This window comes from Euleptes europaea, chromosome 13 (assembly GCF_029931775.1).
Source record: "Euleptes europaea isolate rEulEur1 chromosome 13, rEulEur1.hap1, whole genome shotgun sequence".
In the NCBI taxonomy this organism is placed as follows: domain Eukaryota; kingdom Metazoa; phylum Chordata; class Lepidosauria; order Squamata; family Sphaerodactylidae; genus Euleptes; species Euleptes europaea.
In genome coordinates this window covers 57,152,088-57,164,643 of record NC_079324.1, presented here as the reverse complement: position 1 = coordinate 57,164,643, position 12,556 = coordinate 57,152,088, and the positions used below count along the sequence as shown (strand labels likewise).

The window sequence follows — 12,556 nt, the reverse complement described above, 5'->3', positions numbered from 1 at the left end:
CTAGGAAAAGTTGAAGGCAGCAGGAAAAGAGGAAGATCCAACAAGAGATGGATTGACTCAATAAAGGAAGCCACAGCCCTCAATTTGCAAGACCGGAGCAAGGCTGTTAAAGATAGGACATTTTGGAGGACACTGATTCATAGGGTTGTCATGAGTCAGAAGTGACTTGATGGCACTTAACATACACACACACACATGTACAAATACATAATTAACTTACGCAACTTGCTTGTTCTGATTCAGTATGGATCTTACTACTCACACTCTTTTGGAACTGACAACAGACATTTATTTTGCTGATTATAATTGTAATAAGGCTGGTTATAATTAAGGTCCCCAGTATTGCCAGTCAGGTAGTTTCCCCCAAAGCAACTTTAAGATAGGAGGAGGAGGAGGAAGAAGGAGGAGGAGGAGGAAGAAGGAGGAGGAGGAGTTGGCATGCAGAAGGTCCCAGGTTCAATCCCTGGCATCTCCCATTAAAGGCACTAGGCAAGTAGGTGATATGAAAGTGCTCTACCTGAGACCCTGGAGAGCCGCTGCCACTCTGAGTAGATGATACTGACTTTGATGGACCAAGGGGCTACCACTTAAGGGAGACTCAAACCGGCTTACAATCACCTTCCCTTCCTCCCCCCACAATAGACACCCTGTGAGATAGGTGAGGCTCAAAGACCTCTAAGAGCTGTGACTTGTCCAAGGTCACCCATCTGGCCTTATGTGTAGGAGTGGGGAAACCAACCCGGTTCAGCAGATTAGCGTCTGCCGCTCATATGAAGGAGTGGGGAATCAAAGCCAGTTCTCCAGATAAGACTCCACTACTCCAAACCATTAAAGTTATTATATATTATTCATAAAAACACTTGTATCAATATTAGCTTATGGTTTCATGTTGGCACCTTAAAGATCAAGATTTCCTGGGTGTAAGCTTTTGAGAGCCAAATTATCTGACAAAGGGAGATTTGACTCATGAGCGCTTCTACCCTGGAAATGCTGTCGGTCTTTAAGGTCCTGCTGGACTCAAATCTTGCTCTAGAATCTGTAAAGAGCCTCTTAAGGATTTCTTAATGTGCCGGTATGACCTTCATGGGCATTTTGACATAACATGTCAACAACACCTGTCCCTGCTCCGCCTCCACACTCACCCCAATCTCTTCTCACATTGAGGAACTTACAGCACTCTTCTTTTCCCGCTAATTCCAGCTCCTCCTGGATGGATATTAAATTGAATTCGGTACAAAACAGCATTACAATTCTTCTTCTGCATCTCTCTTACATAATCTTTGGCTCAGTTCAACAAGAACAGTTTCTGCCTCAGTTTATTGCCATCTCCTCTGAAGGATTTATCTTCCTTTGGGTAACTGTATTTTTCTTTCCTTTTATATATATATATATATATATATATATATATATATATATATATATATATATATATATATATATATATATATATATATATATAAACTGATTGAGAAAGAAGAAAACAAGAAGCGATGTATGTGTTTAAAAGAAAGGTCAGCAACCTAGCCCCAAGTGAAATCCATCTCCACAGAGTGTGATATACACACACAGGCAGACACACAGAGTTTTAAACTCTCTTTTTACTCTCCCTCCCCTCTGCGCTTCCTGAAATAGACCAAGAGGAAAAGATGGGCTCAACTCTCGCTCCCCTCCTTTTATCCCTTCCCAAATCATCAGCCTTTCAGACAGAGAGAGAACACTGGGAAACAGCGGCTATATTTGCTTGCAGGCTTCACTCACGACCCACTATTTCTCACGGCCTTTTGGCAGGATTACAGAAAACAGCAATAAAATAACTTTCAGTTGTAACTTTCAATTTGGGGAGGGGCTGTGGCTCAGTGACAGAGCATCTGCTTGGCATGCAGAAGGTCCCAGATTCAATCCCCGGCATCTCCAGTTAAAGGGACCAGGAAAATAGGTAATGTGAAAGACCTCTAGATGAGACCCTGGAGAGCCGCTGCCAGTCTGGGCAGACACTACTGACCCTTGAAGGGACTGATTCAGTGCAAGGCAGCTTCATGTGTTCATGTGTACTAGTTTGACATGGTGGAAAGTGCTGTCAAGACGCAGCCAACTGGTGGCAAACCCTATGAGACGTTCGAAGGTGGTTTGCCATTGCCTGCCTCTGTGGAGCAACCCTGGATTGCCTTGGTGGTCTCCCTTCCAAGTACTAACCAGGGTCGACTGGGTCAGAGCACTCCAATATTCTGACTGTATGAATGTTGACAATCAGCGTGCACTGAATTCTTACCTAATATTGGAGCTTTTTTGCAAAGTGACTTCTGGCTCTGGTTTGCTGTCTCCCGAATTCTTCCTGAACATGAACCACAATGGTAAGGGAAGACACAACTCTAAGCCTCTGTAATGCTCAGCTGCAGGAATCTGCATGCCATGGCTAAGAGGGTACATTTCCCCAGCAGGCTCCTGCCTTCAATTATGCTGACTGAAAAGCCAAATTCTCTTTACAGATGTAGAATCAAACACTTTCCTCTACAGCAGCAAACTTTGCAGAAAATCTGCCAGTTTCCTCTTCACATTCATTAGCGCAATACAAGAATTGCCTTGGTTAGGGTTTTTTTGTTATTCCTTCTCTCCAAAGTTTGCATCCAAAAAAGTTAATTTCTACAGCTGTATTTTTGGACTTGGAAAAGAATTTCCTCCAGTAGTTCAAAGTTCAAATATAGCTTGCTTCAATTTGCTATAATAATCTCAAAGGCAGTGGCGGCTAAATTTAGGAGATGATTGCTATACAAGCCAGTGAAATGGGCACTAGAAACAGCCTCTATCCTTTGGCTTGTATGCCCACTTCCAGTTTCTGAAAGCTTAATTGCTGGGGGGGGGGGGGTGGAGGAGAGACTCTCTTCTTCGCTGGCAGCTTTTCCCGGTAGAAACAAAACTAATATTTTGCATTTCTAAAGCACCTTCCTGTGGAAAATGTCAAGTGCTTGAAGCTTCAATCCTGGAACAAACATTCCCAAGGATCACCCACACTTTCACTCATCCTAAAGTGCAGCAATTTGACAAATGGTGCCCTATGGGAAAGTAGCCAGGCCTCAGATCTCTGATACCAAGGTAAGAGGGGGTGATGGAGTGGACAGAAGTATTTTAATGGGGCTTTTCCCAAACAGAGGCTTGTAGAAGGCACTACATGGCCATTCCTAGCTGCTTCCACATCCTGGAGCTAACAAGTAGATTGAAAAAGGGCCATAGCTCAGTGGTAGAGCATCTGCTTGGCATGCAGAAGGTCCCAGGTTCAATCCCCGGCATCTCCAGTTAAAGGGACTAGGCAAGTAGGTGATGATGAAGAAGAAGGGTTGGTTTTTATATGACAACTTTCTCTACCACTTAAGGGAGAATCAAACTGGCTTACAAACACCTTCCCTTCCCCTCCCCACAACAGACACCCTGTGAAGTAGGTGAGGATGAGAGAGCTCTAACAGAGCTGTAACTTGTCCAAGTTCACCCAGCTGGCTTCATGTGGAAGAGTGGTTCAGCAGATTAGCCTCCGCTGCTCATGTGGAGGAGTGGGAAATCAAACCCAGTTCTCCAGATCAGACACCACCACTCCAAACCACCATGCTGGCTGGCTGATGTGAAAGACCTCTGCCTGAGACCCTGGAGAGCGGCTGCTGGTCTGAGTAGGCAATACTGACTTTGATGGACCGCCTTCAGTAGAAGGCGGCTTCATGTGTTCATGGCCACAACACTGGCAGGACACAGGACACATGAGCATAAGAAGCTGCCCTATGCTGAGATAAACCATTAGTCACACACATGAAGCTGCCTTATACTGAATCAGACCCTTGGTCCATCTAGGTCAGTACTGTCAGACTGGCAGCAGCTCTCTCAGAGCTCAGGCATTGGTCCAACAGGATCAGTAGCATCTACTCAGACTGGCAGCAGCTCTCAAGAGTTGGTCCATCAAGGTCAGTATTGTTTACTCAGACTGGCAGCAGCTCTCTCAGACCTCAGGCGTTGATCCATCAAGGTCAGAACTGTGTACTCAGGCTGGCAGCAGCTCTCTCAGATTTCAAGCATTGGTCCATCTAGGTCAGTATTGTTTACTCAGACTGGCAGCAGCTGTCTAAGATCTCAGGCAGAGGCCTTTCGAATCACCTACAGTCTGGTTCTCAGATGCCAGGGATTGAACCTGGGACCTTCTGAATGCAAAGCAGAAGCTCTTCCACTGAGCCACATCCCCTCCTGAGCAACTCCACTGAGCTCGCTATGGACTGACTGGACAGAAGCTTTCCAAGCATCTCTTGCAGAAGTCTCTCTTCACCAAAGGTACTTTTAACTAGGTACCATAGATCCTTTGTGAGAGCCAGCGTGGTGTAGTGGTTAAGAGTGGCGGGACTCTAATTTGGAGACCTGGGTTTGATTCCCCACTCCTTCACACGAAGCCTGCTGGGTGACCTTGGGCCAGTCACAGTTTTCTCCAAACTAACTCAGCCCATGCAGAGGTAGGCAATGGCAGACCACCTCTGAACATCTCTTGCCTTGAAAACCCTACAGGGTCGCCATATGTTGGCTGCTACTTGATCACACACACACACACACACACACACACAGAGATCCTTTAACTAAGATTGAACCTGGAACTATCTGCATGCAAACCAGCGGCTCCGCTATTGAGATCTGGACTCACATGGAACGCAGCTCAAATTGGCAAGTAAATGTTAAGCTATAACAGCCCCCCCAATACACAAAAAGAGGTCAGTTATTTCAGTTTCTACTCTTCCCTCCATCGCAGAATTCCATGACTAATCATGATCGACATAAAGAGGAAAATTACTAAAATGGAGACAAGAAATCCATAAAACAGATTAAATTAAGCCCTGTCATAAATGATATGGCTGTTTTCTTGCCCTCCAGCCTGGGAAAAATATTCTGAATAAATAATGTCATGTCTGGCACCCCACCCCAAATTAAATGAAAGAGATTAGGATGGTGCCTTCCTTCCTAGTCCTTTGTAGCATGTGACTCACTCCACCAAAAGGAACTGAGGATTCATCCCCAGCTGCCTTGATAAGTTCAGTCACCTTCAATTATCCAAGGAGGGATGAGCTCTTCCTACCACACAGCAATTTAAAAACAGAAGAAGAAGAAGAAGAAGAAGAAGAAGAAGAGTTGGTTTGTATATGCCAACTTTCTCTGTTACTTAAGGAAGAATCAAACTAGCTTACAATCACCTTCCATTCCCCTCCCCACAACAGACACCCTGTGAGGTAGGTAGGGCTGAGAGAGCTCTAAGAGCTGTGACTAGTCCAAGGTCACCCAGCTGGCATCATGTGTAGGAGTGGGGAAACCAACCCGGTTCACCACATTAGCCTCCACCGCTCATGTGGAGGAGCGGGGAATCAAACTCAGTTCTCCAGATCAGAGTCCACCAGTCCAAACCACTGCTCTTAACCACTACACCACGCTGGCTAAGCAGGGTCAGTACTTGGATGGGAGACCACCAAGGAAGACTACAGCTGCTGCATAGAGGAAGGTAAAGGCAAACCACCCCTGCTCATCTCTTGCCTTGTAAAGCCCATGATGTGGGACTTAATGGGGTTGCCATGAGTCAACCGCAACTTGACTGCACACTTTATCTCTATAAGATGAACATGACCAAAACCATGACAGGGGCTTTTACCTGCCCATTTTTTATTTTCTACAGTTTATAGAAATGATATTCAAATTCTAATAAGCCGCTGTGGCACAGTGGCTAGAATGACTAGACTTCAGCATGTGGCATCTGCAGCTGAAAACCAGAGCACCCTAAGTGGCTGTGAGGTAGGGCTGCCAACCTCCAGGTGGGGCCTGGAGATTCTCTCGAATTCCAGTTGTTCACCAGACCACTGAGATCAATCCTCCAGAAGAAAACGGCACATTTCGAGGGTAGACTCTATGGCAACATATCCCGGATGAGCTCCTTCCCCTCCCCAAACTCCACTCTCCCCAGGCTCCACCTCCTAAATCTCCAAGAATTTCCCAGTCCATAGTTGGCAACCTTACTGTAAGAATGGGGCCCAGGTTCAATGGATTTCAAAAGTTTGTCTTTAATGTAATGCTTTAGTGATGGTGTTGGGGATACAAAGAGATTCTAGAGTCCCTATGTACACCCCCAATCCTAAAGGGCTTACTGAGAATCATGCCACTCTTGCCACAAGGAGGCCATTCTCTATCTCCCTTACCGCCTAGATGGCTGCCATCATGGCCGACTCTCTGTTTCCTGCTCCACATTCCTGGTGGTTGTGGGCAAGTCACAACTGGCCACATGCTCACATACAGGCCCAACTGCTACTGGGGTGTATTTCCTGGAGATTTCCCAAACATAGTCAAGCAGTAAAGGGTGCCCTGGCCTGGACAGCCCAAATCTTGTCAGACCCCAGAAGCTAAGCAGGGTTGGCCTTGGACAGTATTTGGATGGGAGACCTCCAAGGAAGTCCAGGGTCACGACGCAGAAACAGGCAATGGCAAAACACGTCTCTTGCTTTGAAAACCTCCACCAAGGATCACCATAAGGAAGCTGTGACTCAACAACCAAAAAAATAATTTTAAAAAAGATAGAATTCTTACCTTTTCCCCCTAAATGAAAGCAAGACAGACAGTCTTCTGAATCCTGTGTCCATGACTACATTCTGCTTTCTACCACCACCCCTCCTGTGATCCTGTGAAACACTCGGCTGGGCTGTATGTTTAACTAAAGGCTATGTTATACAATGAGGAAATCTTTCCTCTTCTTATAGATGTGTGACGTTACTGCCCCCCCAAAGCCCTTGGGAAAGGTTTGCGACAAACCCTTGCAAACCACACAGAGAAATAACAACCCACCAGGAAATTTCCGGGATGGAGGCACCTCCTGTCAGGGATTCGGACCCGCTGGTGTTGAGATTTCATCCCTATCTCGAATACGCTTCTGCAATTTTCCTGTCCTTCATCCCCGCCGCTTCCGCAGACTAAGAGTGACTAAAATAAAGCCATGAGTCACAGCTTACACCATTCATTTACAAGGTAGGTTTTTATGAGGTCTATTAACTGTCAGCGATGAAGTTCCCCTCCGGTTGGTCTGTCTCTTTTTGGAGATGACCTTCGTAATGGCCAGCGCATAAGAATCAGCCATGGCCTTTTATGCACGGCTGTTTCCCTTGCCACCACCCCTCCGATTTCGGGTCCCTGTTTTGATTATGCATGCTGTTTATGACCGTCAGAGGTCACCTCGCCCTCCCCCTACATTTCCCTGTGTTTTACTCGTGCTTCCAAATGTGAGATAAAAGAGGTCGCTCAAAACGTGGGCAAAATGCCGGGGAAATGCCGGGGAAGAGCGAGGCGACCTCTGACGACCGGAAGCGGCAAGCCCAATCCGAACTAAGACCCGGAGTTGTTGGAGGGTTGACCGCGAGGGAAACAGCCACACATAAAAGGCCATAAGCTCTGAAAATCTTTCAACCCTGGAAATGGAGCTCAGTGAAGAACCACAATGCACACTTGAGACAGTGCTCCCTCCCTACATCAGCCTGTTTCGTCTTTCTTCTCTTGGCCTTTCTTCTACCCTCAAGCCTTTTATTTGCCTTGAATCCTGCTTGGCCCTGTTGACCTGTTCCTTGCTCACCTGGTGAGCTGAGGTTTCCACTCACAATCTTGCCCAAACTTACTTCCACCCATTTCACTCATATCTGAACATGCCCTGTAATGCCGCTGTTTACATGCTGCAACTCTCCCCAGAATCCTGCAATCTATGTGGCAGGACCCTTCACACAATCGCCACACTGGAGGAAAAGTCCAAGGCCATTTATGCTTGGTAATTAGCAGCGCCTTCCAGGCTGCATTGCCCTGCGTATTTTTTTTTTTTTTGAATTTTTCACGCTGAACTGTCATTCAGGAAGTGACTGTGAAGCCAGCGCATACCTGCTTCGCATTTCTTAAGAACCCCTTTAACACGACCTTTTGTATTTGTTCCACCCCGCACCGAAGCATATACTGAAAGAACCATGAAAAATCACAAACACGGCTTAGCTATGCAAACAACCATTGCCAATGGCTATGCAAACGAAGGAGCGAAGGAGCAGGCAAGTGGGGTGTGTGTGGAATTTCTCCTTTTGCATCGGGGCCATGAATAGGCATTTTAAAGGTCGCATTTAAAAAAGAGCTTTGAGCGAGCATCAAAATTGACCCTGCATAAATGGCCCAACAGAACAAAGCAAGAAGAGATAACTGTGCTCCATTAGCAGTCCCTATGGGGATGTCCAACACACACCTACGGCCTGCTTTGCTACTGACTCACCTAATTTCCATGTGAATTCACAGAAATTAAGAGTTTGGCAATTGTAAAGAGTTGGCAGTGCCCATGGCGAAGAATGTATAGTTCTGTGGGATATGACAAAAAAGAGAGCCTACAAATACAGTAGTCTAAACGATGGGTTGGATCCTGTGGATCCTTCACTTGGCGAAGAACCTCTTGGACAAAGGAAAAGCTCCTCACACTGGGGAAGGAGAAGAAGAATTGGTTTTTATATACTGACTTTCTCTACCACTTAAGGGAGACTCAAACCGGCTTACCTTCCCTTCTCCTCCCCACAACAGACAGACACCCTGCGAGGTAGGTGGGGCTGAGAGAACTCCAAGAGAGCTGTGACTAGCCCAAAGTCACCCAGCTGGCTTTGTGTGTAGGAGTGGGGAAACAAATCCAGTTCACCAGATTAGCGTCCGCCGTTCATGTGAACGAGTGGGGAATCAAACCCGGTTCTCCAGATCAGAGTCCACTGCTCCAAACCACACTGGGAAGATCCTTTACTTGGTGAGGAACCTCTTGGACAAAGGTAAAGCTCCTCACACTGGGGGAAAGTGCCACTAATGGAGGAATGGATCCACAAGATCCAACTCACTTTTATGCCAGGCATCTATTTAAAAAAAATGTTTCCGATACTGGATTTTTCTGCTCAGGGTGCCTACGGAAAAAATATTCTCTTGGCTATTGTTTATTAAAGTACCAACACTGACTGAGCAAAGTTGTCAAAAAATAATAATAGGAGAATAATGACAAATGGGGAGGAGGGCTGGCCCTATCTGTATTGAGACCATTTGTACTTTGCGACCAAGAGTTGGAGAAACTCTGCCAGGCAAACAGAAACAGCCAGATGTTAATTTTTGCCGAGCGATGCACAGGAGCATAAATTGCCACCCCTGCCGGTTTACCAACCAGGCTTAATAACGGCAAAGCTCTGGGCATCCTGCAACATCTCAATTAAGGGAAGCGAGATCGTTAGGAGGGCAGAGAGGAAAGGATGATCAAAATCTTTTTTTCCCCCTCCGGTCCTTTTGCTAATGGTCTCTTTCATGATGGGCAGCCGAGATAAGTCAACAGCCACAGAGAGAGGCGCTAATGTGTCGGGGAGCAACATGACACAGCTGGAGAAGATGCCGCTCAGCTACACCAGCAGTTCTCAAAGGATACAAATGGGCCTCCCGAAGGGCCCCCTTTCCGCAAATGCTTCCCTACTGACCCGGGGTGACCTCGTGTGGGTTGTTGGCATTTGGGCTCCATGAAGTTGTCTGGATTGGCCTGCCCCTCTCCATCCTCGCTGGTTCAAAACCTTAGCCCCACCTGCTGCCCTATGAGGATCGTTTGAAAAGCTTAGGGCTGTTTAGCTTGGAAAGAAGGCGGTTAAGGGGAGACATGATAGAGGTCTATAAAATTATGCATGGTATGGACAGAGTGGACAGGAAGAAGCTTTTCTCCCTCTCTCATCATACCAGAACGTGGGGTCATCTGCTGAAGCTGGAGGGAGAGAGATTCAAAACTGATAAAAGGAAGTCTTTCTTCACACAACGCATAGTTCAAAATAGCAGTCCGATAAAGTCAGCATATAAAAACCAACTCTTCCTCTTCTTCTTCTTCTTCTTCTTCTTCTTCTTCTTTTAAGGAGTCTCAAACCGGTTTACAATTGCCTTCTCTTCCTCTCCCCAGAACAAACAGCTTGTGAGGTAGGAGGGGCTGAGAAAGTTTGGAGAAAACTATGACTTCATATGGAGGAGTGGGGAAACCACCCTGGTTCACCAGATTAGAGTCTATTACTCATGTGGAAGAGTGGGGAATCAAGCCCAGCTCTCCAGATTAGAGTCCACCACTCTTAACCACTACACCAAGCTGTCTGGCTACCTTCCCTGGGAAGTGTCTGTCCAATCCGGATGCTTCATATTGGAGAGGTAAAGTCATGCACCTGAATGGCTTACAATCCAATCCTTCCCCTCCCCACAACAGCCACCCTGTGAGGTAGGTGGGGCTGAGAGAACTCTGTGACTAGCCCAAGGTCACCCAGCTGGCTTCATGAGTAGGAGTGGGTAAACCAATCCGGTTCACCAGATTAGAGTCCGCCGCCCATGTGGAGGAGTGGGGAATGAAACCCGGTTTTCCAGATTAGAGTCCACCGTTCCAAACCACCGCTCTTAACCACTACACCATGCTGGCTCTCAACATACAGAAATGAGAGTTTGGGTTTCCCTTCTCCATTTGCTATGCCTAAATCAGCAAGCTCGTTTTTCTTCCCCGTCCCTCCCGATTTGAGCTGAGATTCTTAAAACACTCAAAGCCCATTCTCTCTGCCTCCCGCCCACATTCAGAAGCTAGGAAAGGATTTCCCCTGCCTCAGAGCATGGGTTATAATCATTGTTCTTCAAATGAGCCCCTCAGGAAACTTGCCGCTGCAATTCCCAGAACAGAAGATCCAAACTAGGAGAGAGAGAGAGATTCGGGAGGAACAAATCTTCGTCAATTTACCAAAGCAAATGCTTCAAAATTCTGCCCTTCCAGCACCGGCTCTTGGGCTGGTAATTGAAAAATCAATATTCTCATTTCCTGCCGTACAGCCAATAGTAACATTAAAATTGCAATCTGGTTACCCACAGTAATCACGGCCAAACACAATTATCCGTCTCAAGCAGAAACACAGCAGAGACCCCTCAAAATGCAATTAATTCCTGCGACGCGGCTCCCGCCCCATTGCAAGCGAAGTAGAAGATAAGTTCATTATTCTTCTCAGAAACCAAAGCCTCCTCGAAGCACACAAGATGGTGGATTGTCTGACATGGATGGAAAGCCTGCATCCTACCATGGTAGGGTTGTCAGCTGTGGGTGGAGAAACACCTGGAGTTTTTGGGGATGGAGCCTAAGCAGGGCATGGTTGGAGGAGGGGTGTAATGCCGTATTGCCCACCTTCCAAAGCAGCCATTTTCTCCAGGATAACTAATCTCTGTCGCCTAGAGATATTGTAATAGCAGGAGATCTCCAGCCACCACCTGGAGGTTAGTAATCAAAAAACGGCTTGCAAGTGCTAAGTAGGGAGTGTGGAAATCAAGAAAGTAGCACAAGACAATTCTTTCTATAATAAGAAGACCAAACTATAGCAATTAGTGCTATTAAGAATATGTATTGGAAACATACAAAGAACAAAATTCTGGAGCAAAAAAGTAACACATAGGTAATTAAGACCCCAACTTTCAATAAGGGCTTTACAATACAAATATGAGCCCAAATTCTCAATCCTTATTCAGTCTACATAAATAATTTCATAAAGTGCATGAGTGAACCACGGGAACAATACTCAGTCCTTATAGAGTCCACATGAAATTTCATAAAGTGCATCAGTAGGTCGCAAAAGCAAGATGAAGAGCAATGGAAATTACTTTGCCGTCCAGATACAAGGAAAGGGTACACTCCTATGTGCATTGACTGAATAGTGCACAAAAAGATTGAAGGCTTGAAAAAGACTGCACGAAATGGAATTATACCGGATTTTTCACTCTAATCTGGTGAACCAGGTTGGTTTCCCACTCCTACGCATAGGGTTGCCAGGTCCCTCTTCGCCACCGAAGCCTGAGGAGGGTGAGGTTTGGGGAGGGGAGGGACTCCAATGCCATAGAATCCAATTGCCAAAGCAGCCATTTTCTCCAGGTGCTCTATGAGCAGGAGATCTCCAACTATTACCTGGAGGTTGGCAACCCTATCTTACACTCGATTGCCTGCAGAAACCAAGTATTTAGGGCATTCACTTGATCCCTCCCCTCCTCAAACCATGCCCTGCCTAGGCTCCACCCCCAAAATTTCCAGGTCTTTCCCCACCCACAGTTGGCAACCCTACCATGGTAGGATGCAGGCTTTCCGTTCGTGTCGAACAATCTCCATCTGATAAAGATCAGTTCACCTGGATAAAATGACCGCTTTGGCAATTGGACTCTATGGCATTGAAGTCCCTCCCCAAACCCCGGGCTCTGGCCCAAAAACCTCCCATCGGTATCGAAGAGGGACCTGGCAACCCTACATACAGGGCTTCCTCGACAGGAGGGTCAACGTGGAAAACATTTCCCTGACAGCGGTAATTTTGAAACTGCTGCTCTAGACACAGTTCTTGCATTAAGCTACTCTTTGCTTTGCCAAGCAGCTGAGGTTCCGAGCTGTAAAAACAACCAACAAGGACAGCAGACCACTTAAAATTTTCTGCACATTCACCACTGATCCCTCTCCAAGGATCCAAAGCTGCTGCCGCTGTGTTTC

At 46.5% G+C, this 12,556-nt stretch overlaps 1 protein-coding gene across 1 annotated transcript in view; it reads left to right on the top strand.

Moving 5' to 3' along the window:
• Positions 1–2,084: 2,084 nt before the first annotated feature.
• Positions 2,085–12,556, top strand: part of RAN (RAN, member RAS oncogene family) — a 163,695-nt gene continuing 153,223 nt past the window's right edge. The window contains exon 1 of the mRNA XM_056859344.1: positions 2,085–2,089. The gene's annotated coding sequence lies outside the window, so the exon portion shown is untranslated. The remainder of the gene's footprint in view (positions 2,090–12,556) is intronic.